The sequence below is a fragment of the Boleophthalmus pectinirostris genome, unplaced genomic scaffold (assembly GCF_026225935.1).
Source record: "Boleophthalmus pectinirostris isolate CB_2022bp ecotype Guang Dong unplaced genomic scaffold, ASM2622593v1 HiC_scaffold_18, whole genome shotgun sequence".
In the NCBI taxonomy this organism is placed as follows: Eukaryota; Metazoa; Chordata; class Actinopteri; order Gobiiformes; family Gobiidae; genus Boleophthalmus; species Boleophthalmus pectinirostris.
The window spans coordinates 8,489,586-8,501,746 of record NW_026571133.1 but is presented as its reverse complement, the minus strand read 5'-3'; positions in this window follow the sequence as shown (position 1 = coordinate 8,501,746).

The following is a 12,161-nucleotide window of genomic DNA, read 5'->3' as shown; positions in this document are numbered from 1 at the left end:
TGCGGGACTGCACTTTATCATTTCACTCGCCCGCGGCTGCAATGAGCCTTCAAAATGTGTCCCCCGCCGCACTGTTTTGCATTGGGTCCCGTGGGTGCAGGCTCTACTCCGAAGGCGCACCTCTTGATGGATTGCTGGAGCAGTACAGCTACCGTAGTCAGGAGCCTCGCAGAGTAATACACATTCACCAAGACAGGGAAGCAACACCGGGGGAATTATGTCACTATCTGCCAATGGATTGCGGATGCCTGGGCTAAGGGATCAGTCTCAAGTGTCGTCCGTTTGTTTTAATTAATATGTTTTATAATCCAGTGCACTTTATACTGTGAAAAATACGGTATTCATTCTGTACTATTGTAGCAACAGCTGGCCTGGCACCACAGACTGTATAAATGGACATAACTAACCCTTTAGCCACAGCGTTCCAAATAGGAAGTGAGCATGGGTCCACTTCAGGCTCCATCGACTCTGACATCTGATACATGGATCCCAAATTTTGGACTTCCGGTTATCGTGCGATGCATACTGGGAAGGATCCTCCGAAAAAGTGAGCATCAAACCGCCATGTTTGATTTCCCGGTGGGATGCGTCTATTGTCAAAAACAATCTTTTCAAGTGTTTTCAACCATATCGCTTTTGTTTCTAGTTCTGATATTGTCATATTTTACTTATGGGATTCGGACATTGCCTGGTTGTTGGATGTCCTAACAGCAGAAAATGGGCTTTGAAAGGTTGCAAACTCCATAAATGCAAAAGGGAATCAGATGTGTGTGACTGCAAACCTCCATTCAAACTATTTCCCTTCCCAGCGGGATTGAAACATAGTAAAAGGTGAAGGCGAAGGGCAGTATTGATCCACAGGAAAGACGAAAAAGGTAATCTTGGACTGCCTAAGAAATCATCCCGAGTTTGCAGCGAACATTTTGTATGTGGAGTGCCATCAAAGCAAAATCTTGTTTATTAAGCGAGAGGTGCAGAAGACAAACAGGCCGAGCTCACACTTTCTTGTTCTTGTGGTTTTACAGCAACATCACGTCTTGGTCTCTTTGCAGTGGAACAGCTGGTGCCTTTCGCTTTGGCGTTGACGTTCCCTGCAAACACGGGATGATTTCTTAGGCAGCCAAAGGTTTCCGTTTTGGTCCTTCCTGTGGATCAGTACTGCCCATCGCCTTCACCTTTCACTATTTTTCAATTCCGTTGGGAAGGGAAACAGTTTGAACGGAGGTTTGCAGTCACACACATCTGATTCCCTTTTGAATTTATGGAGTTTGCAAACTTCCAAAGCCCATTTCTTGAGCCGTTTTCTGCTGTTAGGACATCCAACAACCACACAATTACAATGTCCAAATCCCATTTATTTTATTTATTTATTTATTTAATAGGGACAGTGCATCTTAATGAACATCTACAACATTGCAGTGTAAATATGCCAGATTATAGCAAGACTGCTAATTTCCATCTGTAGTCCCTCGGCAGGTAACACCACAAATTTAAACAAAGCAAAAACAAGTAACAAATCTATGCTAAAAGTGTCCACAAGTCTGGTTTTTCTTTAGCCACTCTTTTAAGTAGGACTGGAAGGTGGCAAGAGTTGAAGTTTCTCTTATTGATAGTGGCAGACTGTTCCAAAATTTTGTGCCTCTGACTGAGACACACATTGTCCGAATGTGGAGCGTCTGTGTGGGACGTCACAGTTCCCCCGGGCTGTGGCCCTAGTTCCCATCCCCATTTCTAAAATATGACAATATCAGAACCAGAAAAAAAGCGATATGGTTCAAAAGACTTGAAAAGATCGGCTTTGACAATAGATGCATCCCACTGAGAAATCAAACATGGCGGTTTGATGCTAATTTTTTCGGAGGACCCTTACCAGTATGCATTGCGCGATGACCAGAAGTCCAAAATTCGGGATGCACGTTTTGGCTTTACATTGAAACATTGTCGCCCCTCTCTCTTTAACTGCTGCAGCGAGCCTTGTTATTTTGGTCTTATACTGTTCATATTAACCCGCTCTACATGATCCTTGTGCGTTTTAATTTCTCTATTTTGTACGTAAATAAATTCCTATTCCTAATATAAAACCCGGCTTCACATTTGCTCCTATAACTGGCACACTCACAAACACCACATTCATACATAGCCAAGGGAATGTGGCCAAAGTGTCTTGCCTAAGGACACAAGAGCGGTTCGACTCAGTGCCGTCCACAGATAATATTAAACAGTGAAGTGAGGCAGAGCGGAGCACACGGGGGGAAATTCATTGGTTTAATGAACTGGATTGTGTCTGTGGTTTCCTCGAGCCCACATATGCTCCTGTGGCTGTGCTGCTAATGGCTGTTAAAAATTAATTATAGCTTTATAAAGACTTACATCACCGCGGTAACAAGGGCACGGCTGCTCCTTATCTCCAACACAGCTGTTAATTGGGGTCGTGTTCATTTACAGTGAAAAGTTTAACTCAACATGTTTTTGTGAAAACACTTTGAATAAACGGGATTAAGAAAAAGACTCCTACAGTTTATCCACTACAAGATCCTTCTGAATGTATTATCTCTGAATGTGAGCATCGGTTAAATGGAGGGTCCACCACTTTCTTGTTTCCATGGAGATGTTATTCCTTTACCTGCGGTGTTCCAAAGTATGGCATTAAACTGATCAATCACCATAGAAACAAGGAGAATGCAGGTTTCTATAAATATTTTTGAGCCACAAAAACACCTATAATTGAACAAATGCGTCTTATATAAGTTTAATACCATATTGTGGAACATAACAGGTAAAGCAATAGCATTTCTATGGTAGCAGATCCCCAGCCTGAAAATAATAATAATAATAATAATAATAATAATAATAATAATAATATTTCAGTTTTATATAATGCTTTTCATGGTAACACAAAGACACATCACAGTAGACCAGTGCTTCTCAATTATTTTCTGTCATGCCACCCCTAGGAAAAAGAAAACATTTCACGCCCCCTCCACTCCACAGAACCACTACCAAACGTGGACAAATCACATCCTTGCCTTCAGTCGCCTACATACGAGAGCAACTGTTTTAGACGTGTCTCCAAAGCGACTCTTGGGACACACTCAGCATGTGTCCGTCCTTATTCCACGCTAATCTGTGCATCATTCATTCATTCTTTTTTCAAAATAAAACCAAAAATAAGTAAATGAAAAAACAACTATTTTCTTCATTATTTTTCTCCAAAACCAAAATGAAAAAACTGATTTTCAGTTTTCGATTTTGTGTTTAAATGAATAATGGAAAAACAGATAGCGGCTGTTTCCCGTTTCCGTGACTTAAACTGCGATGCCAGACGTTTGCGCCACATACGGACTAAACCAGGACTGAAGCAGGACTAAAACAGGTCTAAAGCAGGACTGAACCAGGACTGAACCAGGACTAAAACAGGACTAAAGCAGGACTGAACCAGGACTGAACCAGGACTAAAACAGGACTAAAACAGGACTAAAACAGGTCTAAACCAGGACTGAACCAGGAAAAACAGGTCTAAACCAGGTCTAAACCAGGACTAAAACAGGTCTAAACCAGGACTGAACCAGGACTAAAACAGGTCTAAACCAGGACTGAACCAGGACTAAAACAGGTCTAAACCAGGACTGAACCAGGACTAAAACAGAACTAAAACAGGTCTAAACCAGGTCTAAACCAGGACTAAACCAGGACTGAACCAGGAGTCTCGGGATGGGCCCAGAATTGCGCCCGCATAGAATGTAGGGTGATCAGGACTGAGACTGTGACCAGAGCGGGACCAGGACCAGGACTGAGACCGGGACTGAGACCAGGACCAGACCGGGACAAGATCAGGACTGAGACTACAACTGAGACTAGGACTGAGACTGAGACTGGGACCAGACCAGCACTAAGACCGGTTTAGTCCTGGTTTAGTCCTAGTTTAGACCTGGTTTAGTCCTGTATGCAGCGCAAAAGTCCGGCATCGCAGTTTAAGTCACAGAAACGGTAAATGGCCGTGATCCAGTTTTCCATTATTCATTTAAACACAAAAAAACTGAAAAAACGAATCATTAATAATGAAAAAAATTTTTGTTTTTTCTGCATCTGGCAACTGGCATCGCACCACGAATCACTATTTGAGAAGGACTGGAGTAAAGCAACACTAAAACAAAGACAGGACAGACAAAACAATGAGGAGCAGTCATGTGTGGGGCTATAGACTATGAGGAAAAGGTGTGTTTTGAGCAGTTACGCAGTACACCCTTAAAGCTCACAAGAGTCAATTTTGTGTAATATAGCACCTTTAAATAAATATATCCACACAAGTAACCGTGCGATATATTTTGGGTCCTTCTTGCAGTCTGGTGGAGGAGTCTAGGCTGAAACTCACAGCTCATTTCGTTGAACAGTGGGACCAACAGTTATAATTCATATTCATATTTATTCCTCCCACTCGTCCTGGTGGAGAACGACAGAATTACAAATAGTTTTAGTGTGACATTTATTGCCTGTATTTCTCATCTTATCCTGTGCACAGAGGAGAGAGCAGTGGGGTACAGCTCCACGGCCAGTCCCATCAAAACGAATCCCGCACAGAGCTCAGTGTGAGGAATGTGACAATGGGAATATGAGGTTTGGAAATACAACTCTGAAAATCTGTTTATAACACTCACACCTCATTTACTTGTTGTGATGTTTTGATATATTAGACTTTGACTTAGACAAACTTTATTGATCCACAAGGGAAATTATTGGGACACAGAAGCTCACACATCACAATATATTATAATAACAAAGAGAAAAAATAGAAATGGTAATAAAAAATTCTAAATAAGTAGCAAAAATAGCAAGAGACTGGTGTCAAATAAGGCATAATTATATAAATGTAAATGTAAAAGTAAAAAAGTCACAGCGGTATGTTACTTAGACCCCATCCACACTAGTATGTATTCAAATCATTTTCGTTGTGGATGCAGTGTTCGTCTGCACTAATCCGATTGAAAACGGCTCCAGAGACGGAACGATCTGGTGCCGCCAGCTCCCACGAATTCATCTGAGTACAGATCTGATCTGGCACTGTGTGGACGCCTGAAAACACTGATACGCTGATGTAGGTCTATGCACCGTGAAGTAATTCACTGCCAAATGCTAAGAGGGTAAAATGTATGTCCATTCATATATACAGTTTATGTACGACCTGCAGACGTATAATCTCTGAAAATTTTAACATGAACCGTCTCCAACGCGATAGAAGCACAGAACAGACTCACCATCAGCAGAACACCCCTCTGTCACAGAAAGAACACTTATATTCCACTGAGTCGTGTCCTTTAGTCCGACAGAAGCTGAATAGCATCAGCGCACAATAGCGAGCTGTTTTTTGAGTGCTTAGTTTATGCAAATTAGCCATGCAGTTTTAAGTTTCGTTTCTGTAAAACGTAAACAAATATGCTCAAAGCTGTGTGGATAGAGAAGGCTTGCAGACACAGAAACGAGTCAGTCCTCACTCTGAGCTGCCATCTTCGTCTTAAAATCCAGTATTAAGCTAAGTAACAACTGAACCTCGTCGTCGGTCCACGAAAATACACTTTTACACTTGCAATCTCCCTCGGCTCAAAATCAGCTGCTGCAATTTTGGACTTCCTTGTTTTTACCGCTCACGTGACGTCGGGATGTCGTGACGACGTGACACCAGCCTATCACGTGACTAGTGTTTCTGGCAGTTTTGAGTTACTGTGTGGACAGCGAAGGCTTTAATTGAGGATACAGAAACATGTGTCTGGACGCAGATCGTTTCCGATACGGTGATAAGTGGGTTTGTTTCAGTGTAAAAAGAGTCTTAAAGGGCTCATTACTTAAACAAAAATAAGACTGCATATTGCTTAAAGACAGGGGTACTATTTTTTTTTGGATCATTCTACCGTGGTATATAACGTTCCCTCATTAAAAACATGCTTGAAGTGGTTTAAAATATCATCCATGCATGTTTGAGTAATGTACCGATTTCACTTGGGCCATATAGACCTTTTTCAAAACAGCCTGAAGTGCCGTGATGTAGGTAAACATCACTCACGTTAATGCTTTTCTATTTTATTTGATTTGATTTATTTATTTAATAGGGACAGTGCATATTAATGAACATCTACAACATTGCAGTGTAAATATGCCAGATTATAGCAAGACTGCTAATTTCCATCTGTAGTCCCTCGGCAGGTAACACCACAAATTTAAACAAAGCAAAAACAAGTAACAAATCTATACTAAAAGTGTCCACAAATCTGGTTCACACTTTTACGGAGGACTTGAAGGTGGCAAGAGTTGAAGTTTCTCTTATTGATAGTGGCAGACTGTTCCAAAATGTTGTGCCTCTGACTGAGACACACATTGTCCGAATGTTGTGCGTCTGTGTGGGACGTCACAGTTCCCCCGGGCTGTGGCCCTAGTTCCCATCCCACTCACCGTCTTTACTTTAATAAAATCCTGTAATGGAGGAGGGGCAAGTCTATGCAAAACTTTATAGACAAAACATCCATATTTAAAACCAATAAAATTATTAAAATTAAGCAAATTATACTTGTCTAAAATAGTGTCAAAATATCTGTGGAAATGTCTCGCGTATTTTCCACCAGCTTCATAAATCTGTCCCATCACCAAATCTTCATCCAGCAAGGTCGACAAAGGACATATTCTGTCCATGAAGAATTTATCCACAACTATCAAGGTACGAAAGATGAAAACGTAAAGGCGAACAACGACGGACATTAGTGAACTACTCCTGAGCGAAACTAATATTATGATCATGACTAAATATGGGCCTGGATTATCGTCAACAGCAGCACGTGTCTATATTTAAAACACAATATTATATCTCTGAAATGTGAAAAAGTCCTCAAAATGTTGCACAAATTAATATTATTGTCATTGGTTTCTTCTTTCTTTTTGTTTTATTTTTTACTTGCAAAATGTTATAATGCAAACAAACTGGCAACGTTAATTTGTCAAGTAATTAAACAAGACAAATATGAAGTTTCTATCTGATAAAAAGTATGTACCATTTCGTTTCCATAATAAACATTTCAAAACAAAATGGCGCCTATAAGCAGGAAACCGAAGCCCTTGAATTTGTAAAGCCTGATTAAGTAGCCAACCCCACCTTTCCTACAGTTTAAACTGGTCTGCTACTGTTTTTCATCTCCACTCCGACTTCCATTTCCAGCTGAACAAATTGTGCTTTCTTCTCCTCTCAGTCGTCCATCAGAGTAATTGTGTTCTTTCCAGGAATAGAACCTCCCTGGTCTGTCTGCACCACTCAGCTTTCCCCAGAACATCCCACCACCAGCTCTCAAGAATTCAGCTTTGTTTTTGAAGGAATTTTCACAAGTTATTCACACTAGGGCTGGGGGAAAAAATGGATGACTCTGTTGAATACTGTAATAATGATGTGAATCCAAATAAGGCAATAAATTGAGTTTAATTAAAGGTCCTATGATCCTCAAAATTGACTCTTGTGAGCTTTAAACTGGGATGTAATGTTGCTGCCTCATCGAAAACAAACCTGGAGTTGTGTTTTGTTTCATTCACACATGTTTGAGAAATCCTTTATTATTAGTCTGTCTACATCTCCAAAGCTCAAAATGCTCTGTTCCACATTGTGATGTCATGAAGTGGATTCCTGAAGGGGGGCACCCTACATGAGGACTGGAGCACGTTAGGAGTAGCCGTCATCACCACCGCTTATGAATGAACACAAATGCCCTCCCTTAAAAAAAAAATTATATTCTGCAGATTACAAGCTGCAAGTAGCAAAATCTGCAGCTGAAAATGGTCATCGAGAAGCAGAAAGAAAGTTTGTGACAAGCGGGCAGTAACAGATTACATGTACTGGAGTTACGTAATCAGAGTACTAATTATGAGTAACTGTATTCAGTTACAGTTACTGTTTCCTGCTTTCAGATTTTGGGCGATATCCCTTTTTTTTTTCTTCGGTAATTCCACTCATTGCCGGACACTAAACCAGGACTAAAACAGGACTAAACCAGGACTAAAACCAGGACTAAAACCAGGACTAAACCAGGACTAAAACCAGGACTAAAACAGGACTAAACAGGATTTAACAGGACTAAACCATGTTGCGTGGGTGTGTCTCCTCCTCTTCTATCAATAATATTTTTAATTTGGTTCAGTAAAGTCTGGGCTTTTCATTGTGTTTTAGCAGACAAAACCTTTTATGTGAAGATTTCCTTGTCTTTGCGTCTCTACAGCAAATCAAGTAATCCAAAGTATTCAGATTACGTTACTCACTTGAAGTAATTTAATGGATTATGTTACAAACTACATTTTGGGGTCTGTAATCTGTAATCTGTAGGGGAATACATTTTAAAAGTAACCTTCCCAACACTGCAAGCGGGAGGGTGCACCATGGAACTTTCCTGGAAGTCACTGAATGGATCGACAAAGTCTGAACTTCAGGGTTCAGAAAGGCCGGAATAATTCTAACTGGAACTGATGCTGAGTCTGACGACAGCTACACAGAAGAGAAAGCGGCGCTCTGTTTACCTCTGGAGGTCGCGCAGTTGCTCAGAAGTGACGCTGAGGACAAAGAACTCAATGGATTTAGTGATTTGGAGTGAGATGGAGAGTTTGGTAAACTTGTTCTGTTGTTTACGCTATAGTGATCTGAAGAACTGTTCATATGTGACGTTAACCGTCTGTTGTTCTCTCTTCTATTGTTATTACTGTAACTTGCATTTCAAGATGAAATGTCGGTTCCTGGTCTCTGATTTTATGAAAATAAATTTCCCCCAAAAAGTGCCACTTATATATGTTTTTTTTTTCTTCATTGCACATTTTTTGGCTGGTGCAACTTATACTCTGGAGCAAAAAATACAGTAATAACAAAGAGAAAAATTATAACTGATAATAATACAGTAATACATTCCTATATGTATTCGAAATCCTATAGGCTTATCTATGACATAAGGGAGAGTTGTTGTACAGTTGTATGGGGTATGATAAGAATGTAGTCCTGTATCTCTCACTCAAACAATCACATCTCCACAGAGACAAGAACTGATCAGACACGGCACCAGAAAAGTTACATAATGCACCTTTACTTATAAAATGCATCATAAATCGAGTATATTTTGATGAGTTGTACCAAACTTATGTAATGCATTATTGGGTAATAAACGAGGAAGCCTTCCCAGTGGGCTGTGGCAGACAGAACTTTCAGCTCTTTGTTTTTCACATGTTTTAATTAGTTCACACTCTACTGTTTATCCCAGCCACTTCCCAAGACGACGTGTTTCTTACGGCGCTAAACCTGGATCATTATAAACTACAGAAGACAGCATGACAAGACCCCATTAAGAGCTCATTTGCTCACACTGACTGCCTCTGGTTAGCCCACTTTTATTCAAAACATGTTAGAACAGTCGACAGGGAGAAGACTTTCAAAACTGCTGAAAGAAATAATTATAATTTGATATAATTGAGAAGTAGGTTTGCTGTAGGTAACAACTATTATACTTTTACTTGTTTTTATTTAATATTTATTTTAGGCTTTAGACTATTAGCTTGAACTCATATTCCTTTATGATTTTTAGGATTTCCAGTGTTTCCTTTGTATCAGGAATGCTGGTCGGCTGCAGTTTCCAGGGTTTGTAAAGAGGGCTTCTGGTGGAGGGGTGGTGCTTTGGGCCTCATCTCTCCCCTGGGCCCTGTGGTGGTTCCTGGTGGCGGTGGACGGCTTCTGCTCCTGCTGTATACGGCTCCTCTGATGGCGCTTTCTCGACTGGTTCACCTTTATTCAATACGCAGCCTCACATGGGTTGTTTGGTTGTGTGTGAGAGGGTGGGCGGGTGGAAGGAAATATGGGATTGTCTTTAATCAATGTAAAGCATTGTTTTCAGTGGCCTGTGCTCAATGGTAGCCAGGCTGGCGTCATCTAGTGCTTCCACTCAATTTCATTTCTCTCCAACAACTAGGTCAGGAATCAAAATACACTAGATTGTTTTCAAGAAAGCTGGAAATTGTAGATCACGCACCAGCCAATCAATGAAGAGCTGTGAAACCATGATGTCAAACTCAAGAGTCTGTCTGGGTCCCTTTTGTGGTACAGCACAACAGTAAACAAAGTGGTCGAGATGGATGTAGACGAAGACATATTAAAAGTAAAAAACATATTTCTTCATGTTGTCTGCGCTGAAATGAATCATGGGATATGTAGTTCCCAATGTTTATGAGCTGTTGCTACTATAAAAACATTCATTTAAGAAAAGGAACTTGTGATTCGATATAATGTGACAGTCCATATTACTGTGAGACTTTTGATGATACAATATCATGATATTTTGGTTATTGTTACATCCCTACCTTTTACCTTAAGTTCAGTAGAGATCAGCAATTCCAGGGCTGAAATCAGTCAAATGATTCAAGTGAAGGTAGCCAGGCTGGCGCCACCTAGTGCCTCCACTCAATTTCATTTCTCCACAGCAACTAGATCAGGAATCAGAATACACTTAGACGGTTTGCAAGAACCCCGAAAGAGTGAGTTCGGGCACCAGCCAATCAGCGAAGACCCATTGATTCTGTGTTGGCAACGATTCCTGAGATCGAGGATTTAAAACCAGAATAAAGAGAATGTTTGGTGAATTTTATCAAGGGGAAAGATGTTATTGCCCTTCTTCCTACGGGATTTGGCGCATTACATACGTCAAGACCAAATAGCAGTGATTGGTTAAATAAAAAAGTACCTGCCTACTGTCAAGCGAACGAATCCTAATGCTGCGAGGTCAGACGGTTTCCACGAAGTGAAACCGGATGATGAATCAGGCTAGTTACAACCAGCTGCCTGTAAGTGACATCGAATAATATCCAGAAAAGGGCATTCTGACTGTGAGTGCGGTCGCCTCTCCACAGATCTGACCTGTAAATTGATCTGGTTTGGTCTCTATGAAGATAGAAAATGTTATTACCATACTGCGAAACATTCAAGACAAAACAATAACAATATTAAATGCACCTTTTGTCAACCATGGCAACCAAAAGCTCCTTTTCCCTGCATGTTTGAAAATTGATCCTTTGCAAATGATGTCATCAACTGTCCTTTGGGGGGGGGGGGAGGCTAACTGTATGCACTGCTCTGTCTGAGCCTCTGTTACTCAAATCTTTTTTATAACACATAAAGAACTGACTGACTTTGAAAATGTGTTTTAATTTTTCAGACCATCTTTTTTAGTCATAATATTTTTATTGAGCCAAAAACAGAGCACAATTCAAACTGTACAGGATTAACAGTGCTCAATACTTTTTGGTATATAAATGTTAAAATAAAAATAAATTTCACAAACTGAGAACAAATATAGTAACAGCCTGCGGAGGTACAGATTCCAAAAAAATCAATAAAAGGTTGCCACACTTTCCTAAATGACACTAGTTTATCCCTTAACAAATATCGTATTCTCTCTAGATGTAAAATGTCAACAAGGTCTCGTAGCCACATTTTACAGCTTGGTACGGCCTCTTCCATGACATTGAGAGTCATTTCTTAGCATTAATAAGACAATAAGAAATGACCTGCTTTTGGGCTGATGTCAGATTCAGACTATCTTTTTTAAAACTTTTTTTTTAAAATGTGTGCCTTGTGTCTCTGTGGTAACCGCAGAAACATTCCGCCCTAGAAATTTATGTAGAACACCTCCAATGTGGTGTCACCGCATAGTACCAATGTGTCTGTACTTACTTGCGATTATTTTTAAAAAGTCAGTCTCATGTTCAGAAATAAAAACACATTTGCTGCTGGCGTATAAGAAAAAGCTGTAGTAACGCAGTCCGCACAGATATTATTGTTGTGTCCTTGGGCAAAACTCTTAGCCCACCTTAAACGCTCTGAGTGCCTTGAAGATTGAAAGTAAAAGTAATAGTAATTTAAATATAACTGTAGTTTTTTAGTGAATGAAAAGCAGCTCAGACTTTTGCTGTCAATTATCTCATGTGTCATTAGCCCATCTCCTGAGCTCTACTGTCAGGCCCTCTGATAAAATTATAATTATGGACTTATAAACTTGAATTACCTGGTTTCTTATTAATTAGGTGCGTTATATAAACCAATTAATATCTCATTTATGGGCAACAGCTCAGAAGTTCAGTTCAGTGAATGGGAGGAGCGGACCGGGATC